We start from the raw sequence: 12,168 nt of genomic DNA on the forward strand, positions 1-12,168 counted from the left end.
GCCCTACCAGCTTCTTTTATAGCCAACAACAGATACCGGAACAGAGAAACAATTGTGGGTTTCTGGGTTTTTAGAAGCACCAGGCAGCGCCCAACTCAGAAATTGGCCTTTTTGACAGAAATGGATTCCCAGCGGTCCAGCAGGAGACGCTGCAGAGCTAAAACCCAAATGATGAAAAACACAGGTCTGTTCTTTTCTGGGCTCTCTAATAATCATCATGTGAAGTATGTGGGGTGGGTGGGGGTGGAGCCCCTTTATGTGACCTTTATAAAATTTTCATTAATTTTGCCCTTCTCTCTGTGTGCCTCTGCCTCCCTCACACGCTCGCTCTCATGCATATACCCATACTCCCAGAGTGGTTTTCCAACCTCTACCAGTTATCTTTGGTTTGGTCTAATAATCTGCCAAATAATGCCAAAGCTAATTGGATGTCATAAAGCTATTTACAAGGTAATTAAAATTCCATGAATAGAGGAAGAAGACCCTTCTACATCGGCAGGGCAAAGGAAGACCAGGAGTTTAAATTGAAAAGGTCAAAAGGCTAGCTCCATGATTATTTTTCAAATTATCTCCAAACTTAGCTTGCAGCTTGTGAGCAAGTGCGGAAGCTAGCAGGTCTGTGCATCGTTATGTCTCATTCTCCTCCAGTTTCTCTTGTTCGGTTGCCAAATGATTATTAGAATTAATGAAAATTGTATAAAGGTAATGAAAAGGCTTAGGCTTAGCTGGGCCTAGATCTGCCCAAGCTTCCTGTTCAGAAAGAAAACTTCCAGCTAGCAGTGGGACAGGAAGTGGAAACTTGGGTGGAGCAAGGCCTAGCTGAGCTTCAGAGTCTTCTCTTTAAGGCCTTTCTCCCAGGTGAGCAACACTTGGGGGTCTGTAAGGTGTGTGTTAAGTCAGGTGAAAGTCCCAGAATGGGGTGTTGTGAGTTTTGTAGCCTAAGAAATATGAAAATCCCACCCCTACTTATTTTGCTTCAACAACAGCTAAGCATGGTCAGGACAGGTGAGACGGGGCAGCTACAAGAGAATCCTCACCATCTCCTGGCAGGGGCAAGGAACAATCTTCTTGGAAATTCCAGAAACCCATGGCTACCACCCAGAGTTGAGAATACTGAGCTGGGTGGGACCATAGGAGGTTTGGTTTGTATCTCTTCTTACCGACTGCCCCGTAAAACGGAGACAGGGTGGACCAGGCTTGGATCCAAAGTGTGAAGGGTGGGATCAATCAGGAAGAGGGCCTCGGGGCACAGGGCCAGATGGAGGTGAGTGAAGATGTTCAAGGAAGGAGGAGAAGCTCCAGATCCTAATTCTCAAGTCTCCGGTCTTGTGTGAATGGCCTTAATGATTCCCAAAGAGTGACTCATGAGGGGGAAAGAGTGGCTTGCTTATGTCCTTTCTTGCAATCATCATGATGGGTCCAGGAAAGAACAGGGGATGATGGAGCGGGGGGGGGGGCGAGAAGAAGAGGGGCTCAGATTGGGCCCATTGAAAGCACGGCCTGAGAGGTGGTGGATTTTATGACCACAGTTGGTGGTGTGTGAGCAAAATCAGTCTCATAAATAGCATGTGAGAGAAAGCAAAATGGAGAGATTTCCTTGTTTCCCAGAAAAGCTTGTTTAGGGAGCAGAACGTAGAATACTTAATTTTAAATAGAATTTGTGGCATTACAAAGGTAGTGATTACCACTATTGTTGTTTCAATTGCACAAGGACTCATTCTGTTGTGTGTTAGTAACATGTTGCAGTGGTATCACCAGCAGAACAATAGAATACAAAGGAATGATCTCTGGCTCCCCCAATGCCCCATTCTGATACTGCACACATTCAAAATATTTATAAAATTAGAAAAGACAAAATGAAACCATTGTTACCTGGCTACTAAGACAAATGAGAGAATGGTTATTTTTTAATCCCAAGTTGCATTTAAGTTATAGCAACCATACAGGGCTTTCTTAAGATTTTACAATGCCACCATCATCCCCAGTGAGTTTCCATGGCCAAGCAGGGATTCAGACCCATATATTGAGTCCTGGTACGTCAGTCTATTCACTACACCACATTGGATGTCCACTGACTGAAGAGCATAAAATGGGGGGGGGGTATGTCAAAATGCCCCTGAAAATATCTTTAAAAGTAACTTTTGAAAGTAACTGAAAATAATGTTATAGCTAAGTGACTTGGACATTACTCATTACACCTAAAAAATAGTGTTGTAATTACAGTAATCATTACAGTTACTTTACGTACTAGTAAAAGAAAGTCATTGGCAAGTAACTGTGTTACTTGATCCTTCAAATGGTAAAAGATAACTGTTGGTCACATCTGTTGAGATTTTCACTCAAATACACTAAAGAGCTTTTGAGCAGAAGATATTCTAACTACTTGTTCACCAGACTATAAATCCCAGTATTCCATAGGATAACGCCACGTCTCTAGAACAAAGTTTGGGTTCTTATTTTTTAAAAAGGAACTCATTGTACAAATCATTACTTTCTAGCTATCATTGCATTTTGTTGTACAGTATTGGCATTGCTAGGCCACAAATATTAGGGAAATACTCTCTGGTTCCCCCTAGTGGCCACTTCTGATGAAAGGTAAAGGTAAAGGTTCCCCTTGACAATTTTTGTCCAGTCGTGTTCGACTCTAGGGGGCGATGCTCATCCCCGTTTCCAAGCCATAGAGCCAGCGTTTTTGTCCGAAGACAATCTTCCGTGGTCACATGGCCAGTGCAACTTAGACACGGAACGCTGTTACCTTCCCACCGAGGTGGTCCCTATTGATCTACTTGCATTTGCATGCTTTCGAACCGCTAGGTTGGCGGGAGCTGGGACAAGCGACGGGCGCTCACTCCGTTGCGTGGATTCGATCTTACGACTGCTGGTCTTCTCACCCTGCAGCACAGGCTTCTGCTGTTTAGCCCACAGCGCCACCACATCCCACTTCTGATGAAGCACCTTGGAAATAACCAAATTTTTAAAAAGGTGAAGGAAAATAAGTCTTCCCTTGCCACTTCCGATTGTTAAGAGAACAATCCTTAAAGATTTCTGATCAAAGTGCCTCTAAAACACTTCCAAATGCCATTTAAAAGTCAGGTTTGCAAGGAAACAGAAAAATTACTCACCCTATGAAAAGATAACTTTGGAGCTATTACTCCAATGTAATTTAGTTACAATCATGTTACCACAAAATAGCTAATGGGAGGTATCTCTGTTGTTTGTCAGTGTTTTCTGAAAGAGTTAATTTTAGTGTCCAAACACTGGCCAGCTAGAGGGATGCACCTCCTGCCCCCCCCCCCAAATCTAGGAAGCAAAAATAATCCATTCGCCTCTGCAGTTTGGCAGCTGTATGTATGCAAGACACACCCGTTTGAAGTAACCGAGCCCCAGAAGTATCCGATCCGGCAAAAGAAATGAGAGAAGGGAGCGGAAATCCAGTCCCGGCAGCAATGAAAGCCTCATTTACATTTCTGTGTTAATCACCTCTGAAGCAAGAGTGCCAGGTTGGAGCTTAATTAGCCAGCGGAGAGAATAAAAGCACCAATGCCTCGTTCTCGCCTACCTAGGGTCACCAGGTTTGCTGAGAGCATCCCATCTCACCGGCTGGACAGCTGTGGGCCTGGTGAGCATAACAGGGATGGCGGGGGTGGGGGTGGCAGCTAGTGAGAGGCAGATGGCTCTCTAGGTAGCCGTTGCCTTGGCTTCCTCTGAATCCATATTGTTGCCATTGTGTGCCGTCAGGTCACCTCCAGCCTCCGGCAACTCCATGAATGAACAATCTCCAAAGGGAGCCTGTCCTCAGCTGCCCTTGCACTCTCAAAAGCCATGGCTTCCTTGAGGGAGTCAGTGCATCTCTTGGTTGGTCTTCCTCTTTGCCTGCTGCCTTCCACCTTTCTCCATGTTCTTGTCTTTCCCAGAGAATCCTGCTTTCCCAAGGAAGGACAGCCTCTGTTTCCAAAGTTTTGCCTCCAAAGAGAGTTGGGTCTTGCTTTGATCACTTGTTTGACCCACTTTCTGGCTGTCCACAGTATCAACAAAGTCTCTTCTCTGTTAACCACATTTCAAATGAATCATTTCCCCCCTGCCATCGACTATCTTAACTGTCCAGCTTTCATACCCGTACAGGGTGATTGGAAATACAAAAGTGCGGATGATCTGGGCCTTGATCTCCAGGGAGAGACATCCTTGCGCTTGAGGATCTTTTCTGGTTCCTTCATGGCTGCCCTTCCAAATCTCCGTCTTCCTCTGATTTCTTGCCTGCAGTCTTCCTTTGGACGGAGGATTGAACCAAGGGATACAAAACTTTCACTATTTCTGTTCCTACACTGTTAACGCTAAAGTAGCATCGTTCTTCTGTAGTCATGACTCCCTAGACTTGTAGCCCTGAATCCTACCTCTACCGTTTCTTGCCACTTGCTCACAGTGGGTTGTGAGACTGGCTGAAATCCTCTCACTTCGCCTAGGATGTTGTACCAGAGTAGACCCCTCGGAATGATGTGTATTCTCATAACATCAGCAGAGCAAGGAGATATTGGTTGGAAGAGATACTAATGACACTACGACACTGAGAGAGTAAAACCAACAACTTAGTCTATTTACATATATACATAGAGAAGAGACATTCCTTTGGCAGCATAACATGACATGAAGCAACACAAAGCCTAGGAAAAAGTGATCTGACTTACAGCAGAATAAGGACGTTCATTTTACACATGACTTATGTACTCATGACTGTGACCAATCAGAAAATACATTACTTCCTTTTCAGTTACACAAAGTTTCATCATGTACACAGCTTTACAACATTAAGTCTTAATCCTTGATACCCACCCCTGAATACAATCCGTACAGTGACTCAGGTAAAACCAGCCATTTTACATTTAACTATACAACATTAATATTTAATACATTTTCATATCAAAATCTCAACACGTTTGCCCCAGTCTGGGCTTGAACTCGCCACAGCTGGCATATCGGGTGGTCCGTTGTCAGTCTTGCAAGGCCCCTGTTCAGCTGAATGGGATCCTGTGGCATCACAGAAGAGGAGTTATGCACTGTCTTTCCGGCACAAGAAAGGGCTTTGGGCAGTGCAGGATTTGGACGGAAAGGTCAGGTGGGCAATTGAAAAAAAAAAAGGAAACCGAGGAAATGAGAGGGGAGTCTCATTTTTCACCGGAAGCTGGGGGGCCATCGCTGGCCTAGCAATGAAGCCTCAGCAGGTCACAGCTCTGAAAATCGCCAGGAAAGAGAGATGGTCCCAATGATGTCGATATTCCTGCTATGAACGTGCTCATGTACCCACTTCCCGAGGCCCACAGATGCCGTGACATGCTTCTGCATTTGGTTCTGTATGTGCACATCAAAGAACGCTGTATTGTTGACACCTGTTTTCTTCCTTGTCTTCCTGGGTAGTTTCCTCTTTGGGTGCAGGATGGGGAAAAAAATGCCACGGCACTGTAGAGGGTGGGTGGGGGGATCAAGAGAAGCCAACCGTGCAAAAACAGAGACGTGCATGATCAAAGAGACATCTGCTGAGAGAAAACGTCAGGCCACCCCAGAGAGAGACGTAGACTTTGACTCATTCCCTCTGGAGACCCACTGTCTTCATAGGCTAGGCTTGGAGGGGTGGAAGAGAGATAAAAACATGGCTTTCTCCATACTTGGGCTATCGCCACCCGCTAATAGGAACAACGACAACAAGGGGGTGCAGCAGCAGCTTCGCGGGTGACATTAATCCCCCTGTCTGCCTGCCATCCAAACCACACAAGAAGTGCTGTCAGTTCGCAGCAACGCAGATGCTGTGCTATCTTCTCTAGGACACAGACAAAAAAAATATTACATCTGACCCTGTACTGCTCAGCGGACCGCTAAAACAACTCTGAGTTATATAATTCGTCAATCTGGTGGTCAAAACAAGGATCTCTCCAAGAAGGACTGGGGGAAAAAAGTGTTTTTCACCACCCTGGGTCTCAGAGCAGATGACTGCAGAGAAAACAGGAAGGCCAGACAAACAGGGGTGCCAGAGCAGGTGAGAAGGCCAGACAAACGGGGATCCCAGAGAGCAGATGGGAAGTTCTGGGATCTTATGGTGCACTTAAATGATTGTGTCATCTGCTGCCACCACCTCTCTTTCTTGTCTCCTCTAAACTTTGCAGTAGTTAGGAGGGAAAAATGCTTTTCCCTAGCAACACTATATTACTGTGGGCCATCTCTACCTTATTGAAAAGCATTCGTCAGCAGCTTGGGCTTGAACAAACAATTAGGACCTGTTAGCTTGACCAAAGACCTGCTATTGTTGGAATGAAAAATAACTCAAACTGGTTTGTTGTTCAGGATCAAGGGAGCAGTTTCTGGCTTCAGCAGGAGCAGGTCTTTTGTAAAGTTAACAGACCTTGATTGCCCATTCAAGACCAAGAACTTTGTAACCCAATTCCTTTGCATTACAACAAGGGTAGCCCACCACCAATGTTGTTGTCGGGTCAATCCATGTGCATCCATGCACCCATCCACCCCTCAACCACTGTCAGGAAGGCTGCTAAGATCAGAGTGAAACTTGGGAGGGGAACTGCCATCCCTAAGACAATTCAACCCTGTATGTTCTTAACAGACTCTTTCAAACTCCCCTCTGTGTTGGCAGAACTACTGTATAACTTTTCCTCCTGGGGATCTGGCTGTGCCTCTTCCATTCAGTGGAGTTGCTGAACCTCTTCTTCCCTTTCCAGGCTCACCTTTGACCTCGCAACCTTCCCCCACCCCCGCTTCCCCCACTACAGGGAGAAGTTACTTGCGGTGTGGGTGTTGGGCATGTGGGTAAGAGAGAGAATGGCTCATACCTACAGGGATAAAGATAACATAATGACGGGTTTATTTATAACACAAAAGGCCATCAGCCAAATATTCCAATCTTTTGGATCCGTGTAAAATTTACCACCTCCGTCTTCTCAAACCCATACTTTCCAAACTCCCTGTAAGGCCTAGAGTATGCACTCAGCTCCGTGATTCTCTCCCCCACCACGCAACAGCTGATCATCGTTGTTGGCACACAGACTGGTAATTTTTGGTCGATGACGCATTCAACATGAGCAGGTGGGATGTTTATGGACATTCCCACTGCTTTCTTAAAGTTAAGAGTTGCCAGGTAGGGTCTGGAGGAAAGGACTTTGAAAATGAGAACTAGCCACTTGAATATTGAGAGAAAAAAGAAACAGTAGCCAAACCACAAGTTGAACAGCCATGTGCAATACCCTGAGCCACTGGCTAGGACAATGGTGGGCCATTCATTCCTAGCTTTTGGGTTGCTTTTTGGCTGCAGTTTCCATCAGCCCCAGCTGGCACTCACAATGGCTGATGGGGTCTGTAGTTGATATGATAAGGTGCCAAAATACCCATAGAGGCAGGGGTTAGAACTCAGTGCCAGTTGCTGAACCATGGTACAGGGGGGCAGAGAGAACTCCATACATGCACAGAGGCAAGTGGGTTCCTAGAGCAAATCACGCCTGAGCTGTCTAGGCGAAAATGATGAAACTGAAGCCATCCTATTTTGGGCCCATTCTGAGAAGGCAGGATTCCCCGGAAGAGACCACAATGCTGAGAAAGGCGGAAGGCAGCAGGAAAAGAGGAACACCCAGTACGAGATGGACCGACTCCCTAAAGGAAGTTACAACTTTTGAGTTTGCAAGAGCCGAGCAAGGCTGTGGAGGATGGGAGATTTTTGGAGAGCGCTCGTTTGCGGAGCCATCCTAAGTTGGGGGAGACTTGATGGCTCCACACAACAGCTGCAACAACAGCACATTTCAAGAGGGGGGGGGAATTGCCCTTTGCTTTGAGGAACTTCTGAAGCATCAGCACAGGTGAGGAAGAGAGAGCAGACACCAAAGCAAGTGCATTAATGACAGCACCCTCCCCCCTTTCTCATTTCTTTCTGTCTTTAATTTCTTTTTCTTTTTCATTTCTGCCTTTCCCAATGACAATTTTGCAGCAGCCGTAATAAAATTATAATAAACCCAAGCTGCATTCTCTCCCCCACCCCAACACACAGACACACACACCAAACCCCAGACGCTGGAGCCATGGAAACAAGATAAAGGAGGCACCTGTGCTTGGCCATGGACTGCCACTCCTGCACCGGGTCTAGAGCGCCGGCGTAATTAAATATAGATATAAACAGAGGACGGCGATGAACAAATGCCGGGGGTCTTTTGAGGTGCCGCAGGTTCAGACAGGCGAGGGGGAATCTGAGATCAAAAGCAGACGAGCATCAGAGTCCCTACGGAGAGGGAAAGGGAGGCCTTTTGCGGTCTCCTGACCAAGCCAGAGAAGCAGAAGTGAGAAGAAAACTGTGATTTTTTAAAAAATGTACTGTATCAAGAAAGATGGGAAACACACAAAGCCCACGGGGAGGACAAACTCTGCCCCTCTCACTGAAGCCCCCTGAAATGCTTGCCACACAGGGAGCGAGCAGAGAAGGAGGGTTGACCTGGCTTTTGTTGCCTCTAAGGGAGGCTCAGCACCCTGGCTAGTGGCCGAATAGTTCAGAGGAAAACCTGGAGTAGATCCACTGCCCCCATGGAATGGCAGTCATTCCCCCCCCCCTTTTCCCATATAGCCTTTGTTTGGAGTTGAGCCTCAGAAATAGTGGCAAACACACCTTGGAGTTCAGGCCCCCACAACGTGGGACTTAACCTCCTTTTTGTTGTTGTTCTGCCTCGAATTAGCTTTAATTTCCTTGATGAACACTCACTGGCGGTTTTAATGCCAAGCCTGCTGTTTTCAATATCTCGTTAGCCCTGTGCTGTTGCCGGTGCCCCCGGGGCAAAACTCTGGGTTCCTTGGGAATGCCAGCTTTTAATGGATACCCCCATCAAATAAGAGAAAGCGAAACGCCAGGCTGGGGGAAACGGGTGTCGAAGGAGCAAAGAGACGAGGCAGAAATGCTAATAATTAAGATATATGCGCTGACAAGCAGCTCTCTGCTTCTCCAGAAGAAAGCGATGCCCTCGCCTCCCAATTTCACTGGAAATAAAACTGGTCACTGGGCACCAGAGCAGGCGCCGTGGTGTAGACTCGCCTGAACAAATTGTGTCACCCGGTGCATAAGAAGGAGGCGCTCAAGCGGGAATTCTTTCGCCCGAAATTATTCACCACCACAATTGAGACCACCACATTGAGTGCCAAATAGTCAGTGTGGTGGAGTGCATAGAATGATGGACTGGGACTCAGGAGGTGAATCCTCACTCAGCCCTGAAAACTCACCAAGGATGTGGAACTGGTGAAATCGCTCCCCTAAATACCTCAGTTCCCTTGAAAGCGGCCTGGCGGCACTGAACACACACACCGTCAGTGAATTTAACCAACAGGAGTCCTGTCCATTATTTTTAAAATATTGGATGCACCCTTTTACTTCCTTTTAATATATATCCTTAGCTCTCCCTTTGATTTTAAATTGTTGTATGCTTTAAAATTGTTTTGCGTAGCTCTGAGATCCTTTTGGATATAGGGTGGGCTGTGACTGTTTCAAAGAAATAAATATTGTGCAGTTAGTTGCACAGTGGCTTGCATAACATGCCGAGCCTTTTGTCATTGCAAGAGAGGAATCCAGTGTAAGGGATGGGAGATGGTCACGTGTCCGTGGAACTCTCTGCCACATGAATTGCTAGCTTAGAAGAGCAAATAATAAATCAATCCCAAATTAAATAAAAAGACCTGACCCTAATTTATGGAGGACAATTCTTTTGCCTTACAAGCCAAGAGGGGGAAGCTTCCAGAAATAACAGTCCCTGTAGCCCTGCATTTGAGGCCAAAATCTTGTGTGACACAGCTTTAACCAGCAGCCAGAGAAGCCCGGGGTTGCCCAACGATAATATGGGACAAGATGAACCAGAGACTGGTTCTGGAATGGTCCATGGCCGGCTTGTTGCTGTAGCAACTGGGAGCCGTGCTCGGCCGTGCTCTGGAGTCTAGACCCATCTAGGGTCTGTGAGTTGGCATAGCAACTCCGTACCAGAAGAAAGATTTGCCCTAACAGAGTTTGTTCGTTCGTTCCCTCGCTCTTTTTATATCCCCCTGCCAGTTGGTTGGAAGAGAGCGATGTGTTCACAAATTAAAATCTGTGTTTTCCCTCGCTCCATGCAAACAGATCAGACCTGGGCATGTTTAAATCGTATGCAAAGGAGTGCTTCCCCAAACATTGCCACCGTGTATGCCCCAAAATGCCGGCTAAACTACCATTCATACCAATGTTCTTTAAAATCTTCTCCGTGTTACTACAGTAACTTCCCTGCATACTAATCCTCTAAGCTCAGAAGGGCAGAGCTGGATGGGACCCCTAAAGATCATCCAGTCCTGTCCTGTCAAGGAGGCACCCCCCACGCCCTCATCCATTGAGTGTACAAGTCATCAGTAAGAAAAAAAGGAAAATATCGGAAAGATGGACACAGATTTGTATAATATTTGCATATACCAATTTAGGTGTTGTATGTAGTGTATTGTCAAGTCACATCCAACTTGTGGTGACCCTTATAGGTTCGTTCAAGTTATGTGAACTATTTAAGGAAGGGTTTCAGCATGCCACTGACCAGTGAGTTTCTCTGTCTGAGCAGGGATTTGAACCTGGGTCTCCTGAGTCTTAAGTCTGTCACTGTATCTGCAACACTGCATTATACCTGTCTGTATCTATCTGGTCTATCTACCCATCCATTCATATCTACCTGTACCTCTATACTTAATTTAGATTTAGAAGATGCACAATTAGAAGTGACTTCCAGAAATCGAACAGAACAGAAATACATTTCTTCTCAGCCAGGAAAGGAAGGACAGATGGTCTGTGCATCTACTATATAATAATAATAATAATAATAATAATAATAATAATAATAATAATAATAATAATAATAATAATAATAATAATAATAATAATGATGATGATGATGATGATGATGATGATGATGATGATGATGATGATGATGATGATGATGATGATGTACCGTGAAGTCAATTCTGACTTAAGGTATCAGGCTTTTTGAGGTACAGTATACAGAAGTAGTTTTCCCTTCCCTTCTTCTGGGATGGTGGGGGGGATCCCTGGGATTCTGCAATTTACCTGAAGCCACCCAGGCTGGCTCTTCTCCCAGAAGGCACCGAAGGGGAATCAAACTCCCAGCCTCCGTCTCTGCAGCCTGAGACCTAAACCACTTGACTGTTCCGCCCGCTGTCTGCTGCTGACCACTGAGGACCCAAAATCAAGATTCGTAATCTCTCTCCTTTTGTGGGGTTCTTGATCCTTTGTGCAGGATGAGAATGCCCCCCAAATGGAAGGGACCTGCAAACGAAGGACTGGGCTTCCTAAGAGCGTCCATCCCAACGCAGCAGTCTCAAATGGTGGGACAAGCAAGGGAGCCCTTGGCAAGAACTGCCCTCCCATCTGCTCACCTTATCCCGCCTTACTTGTTGCAACCTGCTTAAATGGCAGAACAGGCAGATGTGTGTTGGTGGCAGATGCATACAAGTCTATCTCGGCCAGAAACTCATCAAGTGTACACTGCATGATGTGCAGGTTTTATTTAGTCTTCTCCCCAGGTGGTTTACAGGTACACTCGCAGTAAAGGTTGCACAGCTACTGAGCGTGGCAAGGCACAGGCTTTCCGCTGGTGGGAACAAAGGTGGCAGAGGGTTGTCTTTACAATTGTTGGCTGGCATCTAAGGGAGAACATATTCTCTCTTCCACAGTGGTGATTGGGAAGCGTGCAGAGTAAAGGAGTCTAATTGCTGGCAGGTTTGTAGCTTTAATACGTTTTACTGCTGTTGGAACCTGGGCTGGCAACATGCCAAGACAAGGGACTCTTTGAACATGTGCAGAGGGCTGAGGGAGGGATGCTGTCCTCTCAGGGTGGGGTGGGGGTGAGTCTCAAGAGCCAGGGTCTCAGCAGGCTAGGCTGCAGGTAGCAACAGGCAGATTTTGGTGAGGGAAACTCAGAATCAGAGTCCAGAGACAGAACCAAGATCTTGCAAGCAGAGTCCTACCAGAGAGTCAGGTGAGCTGCTTCAAACATCACAAACCACAAGGGAATCGACCAACAAGTAGGATACAAAATAGGTCAACTCTGGAGTCAGAATAGAGAGAATATCTCCTGCAAGGGAATTCCATAGTTCTCCTTGCCGTCGCTAGACTTTAAC

General features: G+C 46.2%; 1 long non-coding RNA gene across 7 annotated transcripts in view; it reads left to right on the forward strand.

Moving 5' to 3' along the window:
* Nucleotides 1-12,168, forward strand: part of LOC110079281 (uncharacterized) — a 155,863-nt gene that overhangs the window by 51,899 nt on the left and 91,796 nt on the right. For 2 of the 7 annotated variants that reach the window (XR_013537948.1, XR_013537954.1), the window contains exon 3: nt 11,722-11,767. The exons of 3 other annotated variants lie outside the window; for them this stretch is intronic. This is a non-coding gene — a long non-coding RNA (uncharacterized LOC110079281). Of the gene's footprint in view, nt 1-118; nt 10,016-10,726; nt 10,816-11,721; nt 11,768-12,168 lie in introns of those variants that run through there. 2 more of the 7 variants (XR_013537947.1, XR_013537957.1) reach the window with 2 other exon arrangements.

This window comes from Pogona vitticeps, chromosome 7 (assembly GCF_051106095.1).
Source record: "Pogona vitticeps strain Pit_001003342236 chromosome 7, PviZW2.1, whole genome shotgun sequence".
Classification (NCBI taxonomy): Eukaryota; Metazoa; Chordata; class Lepidosauria; order Squamata; family Agamidae; genus Pogona; species Pogona vitticeps.